Source organism: Vanessa cardui, chromosome 24 (genome assembly GCF_905220365.1).
Source record: "Vanessa cardui chromosome 24, ilVanCard2.1, whole genome shotgun sequence".
Lineage (NCBI taxonomy): Eukaryota > Metazoa > Arthropoda > Insecta > Lepidoptera > Nymphalidae > Vanessa > Vanessa cardui.
The window spans coordinates 4,562,633-4,586,656 of record NC_061146.1 but is presented as its reverse complement, the minus strand read 5'-3'; the positions used below and the strand labels follow the sequence as shown (position 1 = coordinate 4,586,656).

At 31.1% G+C, this 24,024-nt stretch overlaps 1 protein-coding gene across 3 annotated transcripts in view; it reads right to left on the bottom strand.

Annotated features, from left to right (window-relative positions):
• LOC124540295 (transcription factor AP-2-epsilon) overlaps nucleotides 1–24,024 on the bottom strand; it is an 82,422-nt gene that overhangs the window by 17,918 nt on the left and 40,480 nt on the right. The gene's annotated exons all lie outside the window — the stretch shown is intronic.

Sequence of the window (24,024 nt, the reverse complement as noted above, 5' to 3'; positions counted from 1 at the left end):
GGGCGTAATAATGCATTTGCGGATAGGGCCTTTATTAACAGTGATAGCTATAAAGAAATAAAGCGTGTTTAATTATCTGAATAAATATGTGAAAACTGCGTTTTTTTATCGTTTCTTCTATTGAATATGATACGAAACTAACATAAGGCACGATGTGTAATGTATGTCTGTTTTATAAAAATAACTCATGCTATTATACGGTTATAGTTTTGCTCACTCCATAACAAGTAGGTATTGTAAGTATTTAGGCACTTCCTTAAACTATACAATTCAGAAATAAACTGGAGAAAGATTAATCGACGAAATTAGTACAAAAGACTGATTAAATATTTCAATAAAATCAAAGTTTAAAGAGAATACTGTTATTATTTTATGATATGTATCCCCCAACAAGCATTTGGATATCGTGGCGGACTTAGCTTTAAACCTTCTCGACGGGGTCTGAATCTAATGGGATATTAACAGGTTTTTACTTTAATTTTTATGTATAACCTAGAATCTAGATAATATATTGAATTTTCCAAATGATATTTTGTTGTTGCCTTGTTCTTTCAGTATGAATTATTTTGTTCGAAAATTTCACTTTTTAGTCTTTAATTAATGTGTATTAATCGTCGCTTCATTTAATATGATGGCATAAGCGCTACTCTAAATGTTGTAGTAAGTCTAGCTCTATTATTAACTATTATCTTGTTGAGATTGTCTGGAAAATATTGTTTTTGATATTTTTAATCTGTGCATACTTTTTTAATTACTTCGTGTTATATAATAAATAACTAGGTCTTATATGACTGTACTTAAACGGATACCACCCACGCTCAAACCATTCTACCGTTAACTTATAAAACTACATTGTATAAACGAGTACGAGTGATGAATTAATTAGATTAAGTGATAAGATCGTTACATTTTTGTCACATGTTCCATGTTTGGCAAATTGGTAATATCCGGTATAATTTTGGCTTTATAGGAATAAAAATTTTAATGCCCATCCAATATCACAGTCTATTTATCACCAAGGTTTTAATGTGTTTATGTAACAATTATTTTCCTTGATATAACCAAGGTAGTGGAAAATGCGGATTGGTCAATCCGCATTGGGACAGCGTGGTGGAATATGTTTAAACCTTCTCCTCAAATGGAGAGAAGGCCTAAGCCCAGAAGTGGAAAATCTACAGGTTTTTGTTGTAACCAAGTTAGTATAACTCATAGTAGAATTAACTGTACATAAAACGTGTCATAGCTATTTTGCTTAAATGTAAATTGTTTAACGAATAATATGGTTTTGTGGTTTTTTTATTGTGTTTGAGATATTACGTTCCACTATAATTTTTTTCGTTTTAGAACTCTCAAGAAGTAAAAGATTAAGCGCTAAAACTATCTTCCAACAGGTAAAATATAATAACGGATCAGAGTTATATAATACTTTTAGTTTTCAGTAGTAGAACACTACAAGCAAGGCGAATTCGACATGTGCAGTAAGAAATAAACTTAGAAGAAGAAAGAAATAGATCTTAGAAGTACTTGTTAACACGTTCGTTGCATTACGAGATCTGTCAGATCTCTTGCAGGACTTTTGTATTGTGCGTTGAACATAATCGTGTTGTTTCACTCCTTGCGGGAGGATCTAACGTGTAAAGTTCTTTAGGTATGAGTAGGACAAATATACATATTTACTTCTTACTTAAAGATAAATTCAAGGACATTAAAAAAAAAATTAGAGATGGATTAGGTCCCTAACGCACAGTACTGTAATTATTTTCATTCCTTGCGTTAGGAGATATGTCGGTACTCGTGGAATCGTACGCCTCGTAGACGCAAGAGAGTGAAGGTGGGCGGCGCGGGCGCGGGCTCCATTGGCTAATAATGACAGTGATTCTGATTATGAAATATTTGAAGCCACTAAAAGAAAATGATGAACCTTTCTACGTTGGAGCACACGCAGCTAAGAAATGAAAATAATATATATATCAGCCCATGTACTGGAAAACGATTTAGTGTGCTTCAGAATACGATATCCAGTCCAAAAAGTATTAACAATAATCAAAATCAAAATCAAAATCAAAATAAACTTTATTCAAGCAGGCTTTTATAAGCACTTTTGAATCGTCATTTTACAATTAAGTGAAGCTACCACCGGTTCGGAAAGTAGATTCTACCGAGAAGAACCGGCAAGAAACTCAGTAGTTACTCTTTTTTAACATTTAAAAAATACAACGTCATGTTAATTAAATACAATTATTTCAATTAATGTATCCTGCTTGGAAGTCAACAGGTATTAACTCCACGCTTTTTTATCATCTACAAAATATTATATAATACCTTACCTTATAATACCTTATAATATAATACCTTATTGATATACATTATTGATGACTAATACTACACCTACTATACCTACTGATCCTATGACACCTACTCGTAGATTTTGTGGTACTGTTTCTCGTAACCATAGTGGTTTATCTACTCCTAGCTCGTGCACACTAATGCTAACAGAAACATCCAACACAAATGCTAAAGCTTCTCCTGCCTCATTGAATGCTTTATGTACATCAAGTAGGTGCTCAATCAATGTGCCTACCATGTTTTAATGAAAAACACTTTCCATAATTATTATAATAAAACTTTTTCAATCGACAACTGAGATATTATTTTATTCCCATCACTACTTACTACACATTTTGAACTATCTTCCGTTGCGGTACGAGATACAATCGATATCATATTTTTTTTTGGTATTTGTAGTTTATTCAAATGTCATAACTGCGTGCGAACCTAGCAAAATATAAAGCAATAGGCTATCTTTCACCCACAAAACTTCTAAATATATTTGATTGTATTTTTGGAAGATATAAACTATTTTGATAACCGTATCTTTAGGAGATCGATTAGGTCTCAAACGCACCAAATGATAGGTTAGTTTGGAGATCTTTTAGGTCTCCAAAGCACCAGCTGAAAGTTTTTTGAAAGTGATGGCGCAGGGAACGTGTTAATTGAAACTTTGCAAGGTATTGTGTAACATATGTCTGTTCTGTTGATCTATATTATATATATATATATATTCTATTGTTCTATTCTATCAAATAAGATGTAAATATGTAAATATGTACAGTAATCTATATACGAATAAATTAATGTGTAATGTAAGTGTCATCCGCTGCGTTCTCGGCGATTTAGGTTTTGGATATCAAGTCTTAGATAAGCTTGCCTCACATAAAACAGACAGAGTTACTTTCGTATTTAGTTCAGTCATCATTTAGGCAAGCTTGCCTCACACGAAATAGACATAGTTACTTTCGCATTTACAACAGTATACAAGTATGAGAAACATACCAATCAAATCTCTTTTATCGTTATTAATCGTATAAATTCAAAAGACTTAATTAAGATCAAAGTATAATTACATTACTTTGTCTTACTAATACGTCAAAAATATCACTTCAGTATATATGTGTGAATTAAAATTTAATCAAGAATAATAAGACTGAGAGATCAACGAGCTAATAGCTGTATGATTAATGTTATTATCGAATCAACATTTCTTTGTATTAAAGCTTAAACATTTTTCTATTGTATTATTTAAATTAAACGAGAATCAGTGCGGTATTAACGACCACGTGTAGCCTTTGATAGGGTTAATTATACGTCCAATTAATGAAGAGCTTATGTAACACATGATATGTGAACTTTGATAATGATTGTGTCTCACAAGAGAGATCAGCTACGCAGGGCTTATGATAGTGAACAGGTATGTGTGCAAAGTGCAAACACAATGCTCTCTATATCTGACTCTCCTAATCATAATCAATTGGAATCGAAAGAGTTCAGGTTTTATATTTCTTTCCGAGGTAGCCTAGTGCAAATTACAAACAGTCTCCTGTAACTGAAAACGGTCTGGTACCAAGAATTTTTTTGATAGATAAATAAAATAGCTTTTCTCGACCCGAACTGGTGTTTGAATCCAGGACTTCAGCTTATGCTGCCTTAAAGCCTACTAGATTAACGAGGCAGTGAAGCATATAAAATAAATGTAATATTTTGTTTAAATATAATCTATGTACACTTTGTTTGGACATTACGTAAATTTCCCACTGCTGGGCTAAGGCCTCCTCTCCCATTAAGGAGAGGGTTTGGAACATATTCCACCACGCTGTTCCAATGCGGGTTGGTGCGAAATTACTTCCATAACTAATATTATATTTATTACTTCGGGATTGTTATTAAGCATTGTTTAATTTATAGTTTAAAATATGGATAGATTACTATTAGATTAAATTAAATGAAAATTTTCACGTATCTTTGAGTCGTAAATATGACCCAGAGATTATAATGAAATCACGATGTGATTACAAGAGCACGCGATGTTCGAATTATATACATATAATATAATTGTAATGAGCGTCGGTATACACTCCAAATGATATTTAAATTAATAATTCTAGATGATAAACTAATGTTTTTTATAAGTATCTTTGTCTGCGATTCTGATATTGATATTTGTGGTCTTATACTGTAAGAATAAACCCAATTTTTTTATCATACTATAAATTATATATTAGCAGATCTGATCACGTGTTGAGCTAACTAACTTAACGTTATATGTTATACGTATTTCATGATAATGCAGCTTAAAACATCGAAAACTCTTTTAATATAATGATAGAAATTTCATATCAATATATAAGATGTGTTAGATTAATGGACTATCCAAAAACAACAAGGAAACTTTATTTATTACTAGCTGTGCCCGCGAACTTGCACGCGTTTGTATTTAAAAAAAATATTATTGAAGCCTTAATTACTCTTTATTATATCAGTTACCTGTCAGTGAAAGTCCCGTCAAAATTGGTCCCACAGTTCCAGAGATTAGCCGCAACAAACAGACAAGTAGACAGACAAAAATTGTAAAAAATGTTATTTTGCTATGTGTATCGCGTGTACATACATATGCATTGACTAAAAAATGGATATTTTAATATGACAAAAAGACAGATACTTTGTGTATCGAATTTTAAATAATATTTTTAAATGGTATATACATTAGTAATGATAATTGTATATAATGTAATTATTTCAAGCGTATAATGTCGTATAACATTATGGTATACTCTGTTGTATTGTAAATGAGTTGGTGTTGCCATATGTAATAAAATAAAACATAACAGTATTAAAAACATTTACTTTGACATAATTATGTTAACTAGATATTTTTTTATGAACGCATATATAATGAAGTAGCAATTTAAAACGAGATTTATATGTTCAGTAATCAAATCTCCATTTTATACTTGATCTGAGATTATATGAAATTGAATTTAGATCAATTGCCAAATATCGAGTTACGCATACTTTAATAGTAAACACACGACAGTCTTAAGACATTTTTTTTTATACCTGACAGAATAGAGCTGAGATGGCCCAGTGGTTAGAACGCGTGCATCTTAACCGATGATAGCGGGTTCAAACCCAAGCAAGCACCACTATATATATGTGCTTCATTTGTGTTTATAATTCATCTCGTGCTCGTCTAATTTCATCGAAATTCTGCCACATGTGCAGTCCATTAAACCGCATTGGAACAGCGTGGTGGAATATGTTCCAAACCCTCTCATTAATGGAAGAGGAGGTCTTATCCCAGCAGTGTGAAATTTACAGGCTGTTACTTTACTTCACCTGACAGAAGTGAAACCTTTTTGCGTCAGTGTTGTTTGTAAATAACAATAAAATCTACATTAATTCACTTATATCTACACTATATCTAAACTAATATTATAAAAGTGAAAGTAATTCTGTCTGTCGGTCTGTCTGCCGCTCTTTTACCACCAAACCGCTGAACCGAATTTGATGAAATTTAATATGAAGCAAATTTGGACTCCAAGGAAGGACATACACATGACAACCAAACCCCCAAAACGCGAGAGAAGCAGCGGGCATCTAGTTAAGAAATAAAAATAAAATAAAATAGTTTTTTTTTATGAAAGTAAGTAAAAAAGTTCAACAGAGAAAATGTAGAAATAATACAATATTAAAAGTCTCGTGTCTGTACTGATCGATAACGATTGCACTCGATCGAGTTTTGTTTAACTAATATGATGACCGGATGTGGTGAAAACCAAAACAGGTAGGTACATTACGCAGTGAGATAATTACCTATGGAAAAGATAACTGTCAAATAAATAGTGTTATAAATGTATTTATTTATATTGTAGTTTGTAGATAAATGTTCCTTATTTGTTAATGGGAAGGTTCGAATCGAAACCTTCCGTTCGGATACTCTGCCGAAGTCTAATGTCGGATAATGAAATATATGGCTGAATGTGATTAGGCATTGTGATCGTTTCTTTTTTTTTTAATAATTGACAATTTAATAGTTGATACTTGTTGTCATTAGAAGATAAATACAATAACTTTATCTTAATTTTTTATTTAAATCATTTTTAGTAATAGTATAATTAGGTAAGAAAGTTTTTAAAGAATTATTTGAAAAAAAAATAGATAATTTTTTTAAAAAAAAAAGATGTTAATTTTACAAACTTTTAAGATTTAATTGATTCAATAAAAAAAATGATAGTAATTAATAAAAAAATGTTATGCAATAACTGATAGAAAATTTTATAAAAAAAAAACAAAATTTAGAAGCTATAAAATGTGATGAACTTAAAATTAATTAACGTGATTTGGTTAAATGTCGCCATTTCTCATAGCTATAGTCAAAGGCCATTAACGCCATTACAATGTCGTAAGTGGTCTAATTTTTATAAGATTTATGCATTATACTCTCTAATTACTTGACATATTCTCATTGACACAGATTAAATAATTATTAGTGCAAAATCGTTTGAATTGCAAAAGGTTAAAATATGTCGTTCATTTTATTACGTGATTTCGGTATTTTTATTATGAAATTAATGAATCGACGAATAAATTATAAATTATATGGTTTAGTTAGTAATTTGACCTTTATAATACTTTTTAATTTAAAAATAAGTCACTATACATGGGTTGAGAGAAAAATATGTATTAATAATTGAGAGATCGTTTATCTATGACGTCAGTTGAAAAGCTCGGAAAAGGTTTTACTATTTAATATAATTATTAAAATATAGCTTGATCTTGGCGGTTGCACCCTCTTCAAATTAAATCAAAGAATAATATTAGTAGCAAAGTTCCTACCTTTATGTCAGGGCGTTATTGTTCGTTTGGTAACATTTTGTAGGAATTTTCCAAAAAAAATCTTATTAATTGACTTTAAATAATGAAAATAAAGACAATTTTGTACTTCAAGTACCAGACCATAAGTCCATTTTTTTAAATCTGCATAACATATTTCGTAAATATATACAGCACGCGTTTTATAATACAAGAGGAAAATGGTATTTTATGATAATAATAATTAACTTAATGTATATTTACTTAGTTAATGAAAAAGGCAGAATAATTTCCAACATTACTCACTCTTTTTTTTTTTTTTAAAAAAACACTTAAAAAATAATCGATTACTCAAGGTACCTCAGCGAAAACATATTTTACTTCATAAATGCTACCTTAATGAAAGATTGCTTTGATTTCCATATTTTTAAAAATAGAACAATTTCTAAAGCGTAGGTAATATTTATGTGGGAGTAAACATAGGTTGGTAGTGCGGTAACAGGCTATAAATTATCGATATCGATACGTCATTTAATATACTGTTATATGTCTAAATCAATCAATCAATTGAGGAATGCGTAATGGCCGATGTGTCTATATTACAATGCAGTTAAATTGACCAATATGTAAGTCTCATTAATATACGGAATAGGCAGTCTATTCGTTAGCGCGTCAATATGAAATGGTTTTCCGCGATATAATAATGATGTTGGGTTTATTTAGTAGTATCTTATTACTTATTATACAATTGAGAAGTATGATATGAAATTTATAGATTATATCGATAAGTTTGGTGTATCGAATTTGGACTTTGTGACTACTTTCTTATGTGTACTTTCTACCGCTGCTAATTTTGCAGATATGATAATGATTAGATGAGATTATTTTGCGTATTTTTTCATAACTATTGAAATTTGTCAATTATTAACTTTCTTAATTATTAAACGTACTGTACAATATGTGGTTTATTTTGTTTCTAAGATTTTAACTTAAACTCGGTTGATACGTGTCGGTAAGGCGTGTAATTGAATTTCGAAATAGTTTTAACGCAACTGATAGATCTGATATTATGTAGCCACTCCACCTTTTTATTACAAACATAATATTTGCTTTGAAAATTATAATTAGCTTATATTATAAAGTTAACATTGGTTCATGTAATGAAATAAATTAAACCCTAAAATATATCGGAACGAAACGAAGCAGTAATAGAAACATACAAATTCTAAAACTAATTTATACAAACTAGTGCCAAAAAACTTCAGACGAATGTAAAGTGTCCAGTCATCTTTAGATAGGTTTCGTAAAAAAAAGTCAGTCAGCTAGTCATTTTGACGTAGGAGGTTTATTAGACGGTATAAATGCTTTTATTACGTTTCAGAAAATAAATTAATAATTAAAATACGCTCATATGATACCGTTAAAGATAAATGAGTCACTGTGTAAAGTGTACGTCTGACAGTTGGAGTTTCAACTATTATATTAAGCAGCTAATAAAACTAAAACTACGAATTGTGCTATAAAATTCTCAAATTTTCTTACTTATTGGAAAGTTATAATAAAAAACAATAATTACAATGATTTGATATTATATTTAACAGTTTAAATGAAAATTTACGCTAGATTACAAATGTAATTATCTTGAGCTTTCAAAATTGTAATCGCTTGTAAAGTAAGAGACCCTGAACATCTAGGTATGTAGATCAGTAAGATTTGTACAGTAATTGTTTAATTTTATTTGTTATAATTAAATGTAGAGCAATGTATTGTAATAAGTCTAGCTCTTAGTATGGTAGTCCTCCCAGATCAATTTATGAGTTTTAAATTTACCCTTTTCCCAACATGAAAACCGTGTTTGCCGTTCGAAATGTGTACGTAAATATAATGATGCTTATAAAGGGGTATTCTGCTATCCAATATATCATGATCTGAAACCATGTTTTAAATATGTCAAGTTCCTACACAAGGTCACTCTCGTATTAGGTACTTTTATATTACGAGTATATGTTTATCTTTATATTCAATTATTCTTTATGCATTCATGTTACTGATCATCTAAACGGTTTGACCGATTTGAATGGTCCCTGGATGGCTTACGTTGGATTCGATAAGTGGCGCTCTAGTTGATATATAACAGTTTTCTTTCTTAATATAAATAGGTACATTTCTTTAGTACATCCAGTTTTTTACTTTTGCATGACATTGCAGATGCATGTTGAATATTACTAATATAAAGAATGAAAGTTTGGATGTTACTTAGAGACGCAAAAAAGGTTGATGAATTTAGGCACAGAGATAGATTTTCTTCTGGAAAAGCAAATAGATAATTTTTATCGCTTATAGTTGCATATCTTCTTCCTTCCTTTCCTTTTACTGTCACCTAGGTGAAGCCAAGGGCGGAAGCAAGTCCTACCAATATTATAAATACGAAAGTTTGTGAGGATGTTTGTATGTTCGTTGCTCTTTCACGAAAACTACTGGATGGATTTTGATGAAATTTTACAGTAATATAGGTTATACGTCAGAATAACACATAGGCTATTATTAATGATATAATTAATAATTATTTTACATAATTTGGTCATAATATATCAATACATATAAAGTATTCCTGCGAAGCTGGTGCAGGTCGCTAGTAACATATATATGTGTGGGTGCGTGTGTGATCGCGATCTGCTATATACATGTATATAAAGCTCACATATATAGCTTAACGAGTCAATTCATCAATATCGAATTTGCATTTTCCATATACTCGATGATTCCATTGAAATTTTTTATCGCAAATAACACCAGTTTTAATGAGCGTTCTGAATGATATTATATATCCGATATGACAAGTTGACGACTACTAAATCATTTTATATAATAATTGGCCATGTGTAGGCCAAGTAATATTTAAAAAAAAGTCATAACAAGAACGATTAAAGGTATTTTTAAAAAAAAAACAAAATCAATATTTTTACTTCTCTTTTTGAATGTAAGAGTAATATCTCTTTTTAAGGTTTGTCTTATCTATATTTAAAAAAAAAAAACAATTATATATTACCTGCACCTCAATCACGCTGGATAAATCCACGTACGCCACCGCCAGTTTTTTATGTCTTCCCAATATAAATAAAATATTATATATTTTCGTTAACAACACAATTTATCGCACCATCTAATTACATTAAACTCACTACGAAATTGTCCCCGCTTTCCTTGTAAAGTTCAAAACGTTAATCGAAACGCTGAGAAAGCGAACTAAAAAAAAGTAAAACAATATGTAAATTTTTATCCGAATATTCGATAATTACTGGCCCCTTACAAGGCGGACGATTCCGGCAACGATCGGTAAGTGATTACTTCTTAAATTACAACCTTACGTTCGAAACTCGCTCCGACCCATTGGACTACCGGATCCAATGTTATAAGTGATCGACAACAATTTATATCTCGTATTAAATAATCGATTGAAATTATAACGATTTTGACACACGTGTGCACTAAAATCGAAAATCGAACCGTAAGCGAAAATCATTTAAATAAATATCGATAATTTTATATCGCCACGTTAAACATCCCTAATGTTTAGTGGAATTTTATTATGCAAATAACGTTATAAAATCGATTCTGCATGGCGATTATATCCGATACTCTAGAAATAAAAAATAATTAATATAGAAATCGTTTAGGCGTTGTTTTATTATGCCTTCTGTAACGGTATATTTTTAATTACAGAGCTCGTACTTCTTTTTTTCTAATCGAACTTTTAGTATGATTACTTTGCTGTAAACTTTACAAATAGAAATGAGATTGTTATTACTGGGGCACATGTCTAATTGCGTTTATCGTTTTGTAAAAAAAAAAAAATTGAAACATCAATTCGTTTTTGACATTTGATAAAAAAAAAATTGTCAATTGCAAAAAAATATTCAGCCAAATTATTTTTATGATAAGAATATAATATATATTCTTTATTAATAATTATTATTAATAATAAGTGAGTTTTAATCAACGTTATACGTGTAATTCACAAAGCACTATCGACTTGTTTACGATGATTTTCCACGAATGACCTTGCACTAGCGATCGTGCGCGTCGCGTGCCAAACGGAGACTGCCGAGGGCGGTCCTCCCTCGGGGTATTTACTATCGATACTCGACTCATGTTTGACCCCTTTTACTCAACTCCGTTGCTAAAATGTGTAATGTGTTTAATCTCTGTGTATGTTTTATTAAAAAATTTGGATTTATTTTTAATTAATAATACGATAACATTAAAACAGTGAAGATGATTGATGTCCTGTTGTTAAAATATGCAGTGCAGATGAATTGGAATACTCTATATTTGAAATTTGTTTTAATTAAAATACGTCAAAATTGCACCAAAAATATGTCAGAGATAAATAGGTTTTTAAAATTTTATGCTCTATTCAGGATATTTCATCATAACTCTTTATGCTCTATATACAGGTATACACACATATTTTAATTGTTATATCACATATATATGAGAGACATACTATAGCTGTGGCATAGGATTGTGTTCGAAATAATGTTAATCGTTGAATTTTAATTAATTAATTACGTCGTGTGACATGAAACTGACAGGTTCGATCCTAATTCGCGCTTAATTTGAGGAAAATGAGAATGTCTATAATTTATTTGAACATAAGCTATAATTATAACCTACTTTTTGCTGCGGAATTTAAACTTGATTTTAAATTTAGAACACAAATGTAATTCGAATTTTGATAAAATAAAGGATTGTTCGATTAAATTAATTTACAGATGGAAATATGTGAATGTGAGTTGCTATCGAGAATCAGTGTTAAGGGTAACCACGTTAAACCCCACCCCGAGGCGATAAGTAATTAGTAGGTACTACGATCGTACTACGATTGGTGACCATTCGACTGAACAACTGACTTTGTGCAGAGTACCAACTTACAAAAGCACGTTGCACGCAGAAATGACCTTTACTTCACAACAATTAAGAGCTATTAAAGCGTGCACTGAAGTCGTATCCAGAGTGCTTTGTAATATTATGTACATGCAGTTAACTAAGCAGAAAATTCAATATACGAAATTTAAATGAAAATAAATGTAATTCAATGAAAGAATAAATTATTTATTTAATAAGGGAATCATGTAGCACGCTTAAAATAATTAAATCATAAATTAACTTAAGATGTTTAAATAATGTCTTTGCAAATAATTATTTATATTAAAAAAAAATCTGTCATAATGACAGAAGCAAGTATTGACAGAGGTTATATATATATTTGTATATAATTAAATGGGTTTTCTTCATTCACAAGATACATGTCATCTTATTTGGAGGAATCCTGACGGTGTAAGGAATTGTTCATACTTCTTGTAAAACGTTATATCTTTTGAGGATTTATAGGCTACTTAATACATTTATCAATGTATGTGTGTGTTTGTTTTTTAATAATATTGGGAGGCAAGAGTCAATGCGCCAACTTTTGGAACTAAGATGATGCCCGTGTCTAGTGTTTACCCTGGCTCACTCATGCTTAAATAAGGAACACAGCACCAAGTATTGCTGTTTCGTAGAATATGTGATGAATAGGTATATACCAGGATGTCTTGCACAAAGCTCTATTGAAATATTAGCTGGATATAATTATTGAAATTCTTTACAAATGTTAGGTTAGTATAATTTTAAACTTTCTTTAGTAAATGCTATGATCTTCGATGGAGTTTTCCGAGTTCAGCGATGTAGGAAAACACCAACAGGAAATATACGATCGTATGATTTTCAGCCAAATGTGTCTACAAGCCCGTACTGCGTAGTTGAATGAGTTCCAAACCATACTAAACGAAGACACCTATATGCAGTAGATATTTACGGGCTATATGTATTTACTTTACATTTTATATGTACACATGTAGCTTAAGGCAACATTATTTTAAAAAAAAAACAAGGTATAATGCTACTGTCAATTGTTTCTTTTATAGTAAAATGGCAAAGAAAATGTTATTCTGCCACATGCCATATTATTTACATCTATATTAATATTATAAATGGGAAAGTAATCTGTTTGTCTGTCTGACGCTCTTTCACGACCAAACCGCTGAACCAAATTTGATGAAATTCGGTGTGAAGCAAACTTGAACTCCACAAAAGGACATAGTCTACTTTTTTGCCTAATTAACAGCCTAAAACGCGAACAAAGCTGCGGGCGACTGGGACTTATTTTATATATAAAATAAAATGTTTCATATAAAATTTTGGCAATCGCCGTTGCGTATATATGAAACGAACGCGTCTCCAAATTCATTCACATTTGTTCAATATCCGCTATTTAGTCGCCCCAACGTAAATGTGCATTCGCCTCAGGCTATTGGGACATTGTATATAATACATATATAATATATACGGAGAAGGGCTGGAATCGATTTATCTTAACGTCCTTATAACGAATTCTTTGCTTTCATTAGGTATGTGTATGGAAAAATATTGGGTACGAATAAGCGTCTCAATCAGATATACCTATATTTATATAGGTATACTATACAGTTTACCTACTCTTGAAATTAATCAATAAAAATGATTGAAGGTTTTTCTAAGTAAATACAAAAGGTCCTATGACAAATTTAAGAAGTGCTTGTGACTGATTGTACGTTGTGTGTGTCGTGTACTTTATAATGTATTTTTTTTATTGATAAAAAACCAAGGTAATTAAACATTCCATTTTATAACATAAATCTATTAGAAAAACTTCGATCAAAGCAATTCGGTAAACTTACTAATTAATTATTAATGTGAGTGTGACGTGTTCATTCCATTGTTAAAAAAGTGCTCTTGGAATTACTGGCCAATGAATAAATACAATATAACAAATAAATGAACGGGAAAAAAATAATTATGCCAGAAGTTTCTTTTTGAATTGCGAATAAAGAACGCGCGCCAATTGGTACTATCGCCCGAGGCAAGATGGCGGGGTGCCTATATGGCTTGCGTTTCGTCCGGAAATATGAATTCTATTTGTCTAACTAATCACGTTCAGAAATTGTAACGAATGTGTAACTTTTATACTTGATGTATTAATATTATAAAAGTTGGCCTGGAAAGTATAACAAAATAATAATTTTATAAAAATGTTACAGTCATAGACAATTTTTAATTTATTATTAATGGAAAAATTGCTGAAGTTAATTTAAAACAAAATAAGTATAATCGGTAAGTACAAAACTACTTCAAGCTCAGATCTACTAATATTGAGTTGACAAATTTTAAAAGAAAAACCCGTGTTAATGTAATGCTAAAAAAAAAGAAACCATTTTAGTTTGTAATTTTTTTCTGGAATCAATTTATAATTATTTTGATGTTAGTATTTCATATTACGATAGTTTACAAAAGGAGGATGTATGCTAGACAACCTCTTCTAAGACAATTAAAAAAAAAATACTGACTTAATCAATAAACAAAATAATGATTTTAAGCGCTTTTTTTTAATTTTTATTGTTACTTTAGACATATACAATAATATTTTTGGCATTTGATTCCAAACCTACTTATCTTAGCTCAGTAGTGGGACATTTACTGTTATTAATTAGTTGTTTTATGAAACACGCTTCATTCCGTGCGATATATTATCGTATGTCATTTGACTCAAATTTGGTCTTAAATTAAAAATTCTCGTTATCATCCCTACATAGTATAAAACAAAGTCGCTTTTTCTGCCCCTATATACGCTTAAATCTTTAAAACTAAGCAACAGATTTTGATGCGATTTTTTTTAATGGAGAGTGATTCGAAAGGAAGGTTTTTGTATATAATCCATAGACAATATGTTAAAGAAACGCTGATAATTTTGGAAGTTTCTAATGAGATTTTGTAAGTAAATACAGTCTATAGTATACTTAGTATCAGCATTACACCCGTTGGAAGCCGGGACAGGTTGCTAGTATGTAATAATTTCCCGACGAAAGTTAGGGCGATTAGCGAGTATATAGTTTCAAGATTGATAATATTTTAAGAAGAAAGTAACAGCGCTATATCAACCAGTTTCGCGTAATAAGTCAAAACGCAATTGCTGTCAAATTCCACGGAGATTAATTCGGAATACTTTCATATATATTTTTTACAATATTATTATGAACTAAATCAATATCCGTATGAATGATATTTCGTATATATATATTTTTTATAAGGATTCCTTCATATTTATAAATGTGAAAGTTTTGTTTGTATGACATTCATTGATCGGTGTGGAATTTAGCGCAGACCGGTGGGCAATTCTACTAATATGTAACGTTCATGATACGTTCCCGATTCTACTCCAAACCCACTTTTACAACTCTTTAAAAATCCTTAGCTTCACCTTAATCGTAATGGTGGTTAATTCTACTTATTTATGACTGTTCAATTACCTTAAACTTCAACCGAAAACAACAACAACAACAGCCTGTAAATTTCGCACTGCTGGGCTAAGGCCTCCTCTCCCTTTGAGGAGAAGTTTTGAAACATATTCCACCACGCTGTTCCAATGAAAGTTGGTGGAATGCACATATGGCAGAGTTTATATGAAGAGACACATGCAGGTTCTTCACGATGTTTTCCTTCACCGTCGAGCACGAGATGAATTATAAACACAATTTAAGCACATAAATATTCAGTGGTGCTTGCCTGGGTTTGAAACCGCAATAATCACCGTTCTAACCACTGGGCCATCTCAACCCATTTATAAATAAAGAAAAACATGGCATAATATAGCACAGTTATTAGCAAGGCGCATGAAGTGAAGGGTCAGGCTGAAATTTGCCATCCATTTAGATGTTATGAGGTAGGCATCCGCTAAGAAAGGATTTTGATCAATTCTATCAAGCCCACGAAAGTTGAACCGTAAATGTGATTTACAGAGAAGTCTGAAATTAACGTAATCTTTTAAATGAACATGTTAACTTATTTATAACCAATTTCCGCGCGGAAAAAGCCACAGGCAACAGTTTATTACATATAGAACTTCCTCGTAACAATCGATCTATTAAAAAAACCGCATCAAAAACCGTTGCGAAATTTCAAAGATCTAAGCATACATAGGGACAGACAGCAGTTAGCGACTTAATCAATCAATTACAACTTAACGCTTACATCTTAACCAATGATTACGGGCTCAAACCCAGGCGAGCACCACTGAATATTAATGTACTTAATTTGTGTTGTGGCCCATACAAATATAACTACATAATATACATTATCTTAAAAACATACTAATACATATTCACTTAAAAATACTATTACATAACAATGTACAATATAATAATATAATATACTAATACATATTATATATTTATAGTTCATCTCGTTCTCGGTGGTGAAGGAAAACATCGTGAGGAAACCTGCATGTGTCAAATTTCATAGAAATTCTGCCACATGTGTATACCACCAACCCGCATTGGAACAGCGTGGTGGAATATGTTACAAACCCTCTCCTCAATGGAAAAGGAAGCCTTAGCCCAGCAGTGGGAAATTTACAGGCTGTTACTTTCCTTTTTTTATGATGATGATAATGATAATGATTCTTCTTTGATTGGTATAGTTTACCAGAGGATAATGGCCGCGCCGGTTACGCACACAAATGATGACTCTAAAACGTTTCGATTTTTAATTACATTAATTGGTCATGCTTTATTTATTAAACTGTGTGAGTAACAAAAAAAGGCGACGCAGTCCAGTTATATCACCTGAGCAAGCAAGATATCATGTAGTTCATTTGTGTTTGTAATTTATTTCGTGCTCGGCTATAAGGAAAACTATCTTGACGAAAATAGTATAGTACGACACACCACAGATGTAGCATCGGCAAATTCAATAAAACCGATTGAAGACTATTTATATAACCAATGGAAATAGCTCCATATCGCGCCATTCGACGCTATTCGTCGCTATAGATTTCAAACGGAGAAAGCAAGTGCATGTAAATCGACGCATCAAATTGACGAATATATTAGGTCATATGATACTACAAGTTATTACGTTTGTGTAAAGATCATATTCATATAAGAAATAAATATTGATAGTTTTATAGCGTACTTAATTTGGATGTGATCCGTTTTACGAATTTTGCCGATGAGATTGAGTTGTGTCGTACTATACGTACTTTATATCTTTCTAACGTTTGGATCAGTTAGATGTATAAATCTTAGCCCACTTAGCCCAACAGTGGGATTTATAAAAGCATTTTTTGATTGTTGGTTAAAGTTGACTGTTTATAAAGATAATGCTGTAATCATAATATCGTGATTTCAATGTTATCAGTAGTCAATACGGTAGGCAAATAGAGCTAGGTCCTAGGGTCAGTAGGATAATCGTGCACGCATGCGCGGCTTAAACATATTGCGCGGGCATTTATATTAAGAACTTTATAATTTAAATTAAATTGTGTATATATGTATTTGATCTATATATATATATAAGTTGATTCGTAAAAAGTTCTTTACTTATTTTTTTAGTATTATTGGTTGGTGGCTGTTTGTACAATCGTAAAAATATTATTGTACTTTAAGGTTTAATCTTTACAATAGGTAGCGTCGAATTATAATAATATTCAAATCGAAAGATTTTAATTTTTTAATTAATATTAATTAATAAAACTAGCGGCACCTCCCGGCCGCCATTTTGCCGTTCTTTCTCAATTAATTTACACAAAAACCTAAATAAATTATATACCTAAACGCCTTTTATGAATCCCCGTGTCTATTGGTGAAAATCGTTTCAAAATCTGTTCAGTAGGATACAGGCAGACAAGGCCGGGGCACTTTGTTTTATAATATATAGTGATAATTCGACGTTGAATTTAAATATACTAATTCAATGTTGTTTAATAATGCAGTTAATATTTTCCATCAATTTACATATGCGTGCTAATTGGTGGCAACAAAAACCTTAATCACTTTATATTAACACTGCATGGCAGTGTTGCAAGGTATGCACGTTTCCCGGATGAATCAGAATTCCGATTTCGAGGCTAAAATGAATCATGTGATTGGGAGACATTGAGACAATAAAAAAAGTGAAATCTTATTATTTACAATTGACAAATAAATAAATTATAATCATTCAATAAACATATAATAAAGTTAATATGTCAGCTTTATTAGCAATTGTTTGTTTTATCGAACGCGCTAAACTTTGGAATTAATGAGATTTGGAATTAAAAGTTGCAGTTGATTGGTCAATTTTAAAGGTATTAAGGTTAAGAGAGGTGGAATAGAGAATAAAATTAGTAAGTACTACTCAAGAGAGAGAACAGAGTTGTTTCAGAGGACAGAACTCGTGGATCTTTATTAAAGTTTTACGGAAATTTATCTCAGCCCCACAGGCCTCTAGTGCTGAATTTATGTTTATAATTATCAGCGTTTAATTACTAAGGAAGCCTGCCAATACCTGCTGACTCTGCCATACGTGTACCCTTTAGTCTATCCAGGAATATATTTCAATCATATCTCTGATTTGCAGAGAGGTACCTTTGAACAGATGTATAGAAGAGATGGTGGTAATGTGGCCCCCTACTTTATTTCTGATGCCTAATGTAAAAATACGTATTATATACGTCATAGCGTTCCTTACTCTTTGGCTTATGTATACCTAACTGTAGATTAATAAAATAATTAATCTAATAATTAGATACAGGTTAAATCAATACAAAGGTAAATAAATTTACTCAAAACGTTTTAAAGAGGTAATAAGATATACATCGCTATCTTCTTCTTTCGAATGCTAAATCAATGGATGTAGAAAGAGATAGATAAGTGTTAAACTAAACATCATCTAAATATTTATAGATAAAGATATAAGCTAATACGGTTTTTGTTAAACGCGCTATCAGAGCTTTAAATATGTGTACATTTCACTGACAGCAGGAAACAGGTAAGAGATCAGAGATCAAGATCATTTGATCCGCTACTTTAATCTTAATCACACTTTATAAAAATATATATGAACTCTTTATAATTGTATTGTAGTGTTGCAAGTGTAAAAAAACTTTTATCCCATACCATATGAAAATTGTTTTTCTATAGATTTCCCATTTAAGAAGATATTAAGATAAAAGATTCGCTAGTAACTCTATAATGTACACTAATAACTATTCTTAATTAATATGTTGTTTAAAATATAACATAATTACATTTAACGACTTATATACACTTTAATTTTGCTTCCAATGTTTTGATAAAACTTCGTCAAAGTTTAAAGCGCCATTTTGTCAAAAATCTATAATGAATATCGTAGATTATTTAAAGTCCACCAATGTTTTTGCGTCAAATTGATTTTGTTTATTTTGCTTATGTCTTTTTGAGTTTGGAGTCATACATATATGGATTTATTTTATGTATCTTGGAAATGACTGTAACGATTTGGCTTAATTTTTTTTTCTCATAGATTTTTTTTTTATATAACGAAATGAAACTAAATAACTTTATTTTTTAAATAATATGCAAACTAATTAAAGATTGTAATTAAAGATACACACATTATATATAATGTTATGTAAACTTTTTACTCTGTGCCTGTTTATTTTCGAGAGACATGATCTATAATGGTTTTTTACGATATTGTTTGCAACAAAACTGCTTAATTATAAAGAAAAAATAAAAAAAAATCAACGTACAAAAGATGCCGGTACTGGTCCGTTATCTTCGTGGAAGTATGTGATTGATTCTCTAAGGTTTATCTTCCACTGGAATCTATAGCTTGGGATATTATATTTATTTAAATCATAAGGAAAGCTACAATTGTTTATTTCAATGCCATTTGAGATTATGTGTGAATTTGATTTCAATTTGGTATGAAGCAAGCTTGAATATATAGAACAAGCTACCCGCTCAAATGCGAGAGAAACTGAGGTTGGCAATTAGTTTGTAAATATAGTAAATACTAGCGACCCGCCTCGGCTTCGCACGGGTAAATACTGATAGTAAATAGACTGCAAAATACGTGTTTATTTGCGACATCACAGTAAAAACTTGTAAAATTATCAGTGCTTTTTTACTATATTAAAACCTTCCTCTCGAATCAAAGTATCTATTAAAAAAACCGTATCAAAATCTGTCACTTAATATTAAAGATATAAGTATACATAGTGACAGACAGCGGAAAGCTACTTTGATTTATTGGTATTATGTTATTTGTAAAGAAGGTTCATCCTGGTCTAAATTTACAAATCATTCAGTTGAAACTTTATCTATAAGGCTTTGGTGAATGACAAATTCCTTAGTATTAAATACATCATGAAAATTTATATGCCTTACTGTATTATAAAGCTGGTTGTTTTTTTTGTATGTACTTACTTATAAATTATAATAAAACCTTATTAGTATTACGTATAGGAAATATATGGTTGAAAAAAAGTTTTACAACATTGCATGTAATTGTAAAAAAAAGCTTTATAGCTTACTATATCCAGTGGACTACAAACTTAAAAGACTATTGTGGTCAGATGTGCTATTACGGAAAGGTTTACCGCGTATAGAGGTAATTGAAAATGAATCTTACAGCCTCAGAGAATTGGGTTTAAATTCGTTTGATTGTTTTTTTCGATTAATGCTGTTTGTTCCTGAATAAAGGTTGACCACGAACTAATATTGTACAAATATAAATAAAATTATTTGATTACGTATTCGTATAGAGCGTTGCGTTTCGATTGCAACTAAATAGACATATATACATACATATATATACATATATATAGCTGAGGGTAAAATGCATCTAAGTATATGTAGCTATACCTACTATATAAGTATACAACAACAACAACATCCTGTAAATTCCCACTGCTGGGCTAAAAGCCTCCTCTCCCTTTGAGGAGAAGGTTTGGAACATATTCCACCACGCTGTTCCAATGCGGGTTGGTGAAATACACATGTGGCAGAATTTCTATGAAATTTGACACATGCATGTTTCCTCCCGATGTTTTCCTTCACCGCTGAGCACGAGATGAATTATTAAGACGAATTAAGCACATGAATCAGCGGTGCTTGCCTGGTTTTGAACCCGCAATCATCGGTTAAGATGCACGCGTCCTAACCACTGGGCCATCTCGACTTGATTATATTTAAGTATACTTAAGGCCTACTCCAAATATCTCTTCTGTAAATACCGTTTAAATTTTCAGCTAGTTAATATTGGACATGTCGTACAAAAATTTAAGCTGGAATGTATATGCAACGTTTCGATATGTAACGTTTACATGAAACGTTTTTCACCGTGTTGTCCTCGCTCTCTTTTACGTACGTGTATCATTATCTCTGATGTCACCAATATCAATATTAAAATAAAAACTTTTTGGTCAGGTATGAAATTTAGAAAAGTAAGTAAGTTGGCGCTGAAATAACAGCTCGTGTAATGTCATAAGAGCCGAAATGGCCGCGTGGTTAGAACGCGTGCGTCTTACCCGATGATTGCGGGTTCATATCCAGGCAAGCACCACTGAATATTCATGTGATTCAACTCTGTTAAAATTCATCTCGTGGTCGGCGGTGGGGAAACCTGCATGTGTCTAATTTAATAGAAATTCTGCCACATGTGTATTCCACCGACTCGCATTGGAACAGCGTGGTGGAATATGTTCCAAACCTTTCACAAAAGGGAGACGAGGTCTTAGCCCAGCAGTGGGAAATTGACAATCTGTTGATTTGATTTGTAATGTCATAATATTATTTTCATTCATTACATTACACTTTGTAATTGGTAAGGTAAGTTGGTAATTTTAATAAAACCATTTATATCTTACGCATTGAAGGCTCTATTGACCTTAATTAAAAATTCCTGTTTAGTTATTGTGTAATCTGTCATCACGGAACAGTGAACGCCTCGGAAGTGGTAGCGTTACAAATGATATCTTATTATGATCATTACTGTCGTACATTTTGATCGAATAACTGAAATATTTAAAAATACACTATAAAGAACCTTATTTTTGTTATTTATTGTATATCTTAGTTAGAACTAGTGACCCGCCCCGTTTCGCTCGGGTAAAAAGATATGACGTCACAGTAGAATCTTCTAAAATTATCAGTGTTTCTTTACTGTATTGTCCATGTTTTATATATAAAACCTTACGCAGCACTCTATTTATCAAAGAAAACCGTATCAAAATTAGTTGCGTAAATTTAAAGATTTAAGCATATTAATTTAAATAATTGTATTTAACTAACATGAATTTGTATTTTTTAAATGTTAAAAAACAGTAACTACTGATTTTCTTGCCGGTGGTAGCTTCACTTAATTGTAAAATGACGATTCAATAGTGCTTGTAAAAGCCTACTTGAATAAAGTTTATTTTGATTTGATTTGATAGGGATACAGGGACAGAGAAAGCGGCTTATACTATGTAGTGAAGAATAATTAATAGTGTCTTTTTAGGAACTCTGTAGTATTTCAGATTAGTTTACTAATCAAATAGGTATTAAGTATTAATTTCGGTGGGTTCATTTATTATAGGCATTTTTTAAATTATTTTTAACCGACTTCAAAAAAGGAGGAGGTTCTCAATTCGTCGGGGCCTTTTTTTTTATTTTTTATGTATGTTATGTATGAATTACTCGAAGATGGCTGGGCCGATTTTGACAATTCTTTTTTTGTTTGAAAGGGCATATTTTACAGGTGGTCCCATTGTCAGGAGATCAGGATCTGATGATGGGATCCTGGAGAAATCGAGGGAACTCCTCAAATTTTATAGGCACACCTATAGTGATTTCGGTTTTATTCAAAGTGCCTTGGTCATATGCTCACGAAAAGTGACATTTGATGAAGTGGAACTGATGATGAAGACCACAACTGGTAATCAGAACCTATTAGTAAGTAACTATTTTACGGGTTTAGTTCTATTTCTTTAAGATAGTCATCAAGCAATTGATGTTAGTAAACATGCCTATGATGAAGTCTAGCTGATGGTGGACTACCAGGAGAACTCCTCAATGATTAACAGCATTGCATCGGGAAAAATGGTATTGTCTAATTGGCGATGAGCAGTTAACATTAGGCTATTGTAACTTAGGTAACGCTTAATTTGAGTTGCAGTCCACATCGTATTGAAACGGCGTTGAGTTATGTTTAGAGTCGAAAGCCGAAATGTACTGAGTATAATAAAGTGAATGACAAACACTACCAATTGTAATTATAAATAACAAAACAACACTGAAAAGCAGTAAATAAATTTTTATAAATAAAAAAAAAACCGCCTTCAAAAATGAACTAAAAAGAAAAAATAATCAGTTACATCCATATCCAATTTACGATTTTTTAATCACCTTTTGAAGTCGGTGCCAACAAAGTAAATAAATTCCTATATTGAAATCATTTAATTTGTATCCATAGTAAGGTTTGTCTAATGGTGTCATGTATACAATAAATGGATTTAGTTTTTGTATGTATGTATTATGTACCTATTTTAGCAATGTTGGCACCGACTTTGAGAGGTGATTAAAAAATCGTAAATTGGGTATGGATGTAATTATTTTTTTCTTTTTAGTTCATTTTTGAAGGCGGTTTTTTTTATTTATAAAAATTTATGTAATATTTATATGTAATTCCGATAAATAAAGAAACACATATTTTAAAATTTATACTTCTATACTAATATTATAAATGTGAAAGTAAATCTGTGTCTGTCTGTCTGTCTGACGCTCTTTCACTACGAAACCACTGAACCGAATTTGATGAAATTTGGTTTGAAGCAAACTTAAAGTCAAGGAAAGGACATAAGCTGCTTCTTTTGTCAATCACTAAAACGCGAGTGAAGATGCGGGCAACAACTAGTATCTAAAATATAAACTAAATGTATTTATAACTAGATCAGTTTTTGACTTCGACAAAATATATGTGTTTTGATCGATATCATTTTCGAATATATTTTAA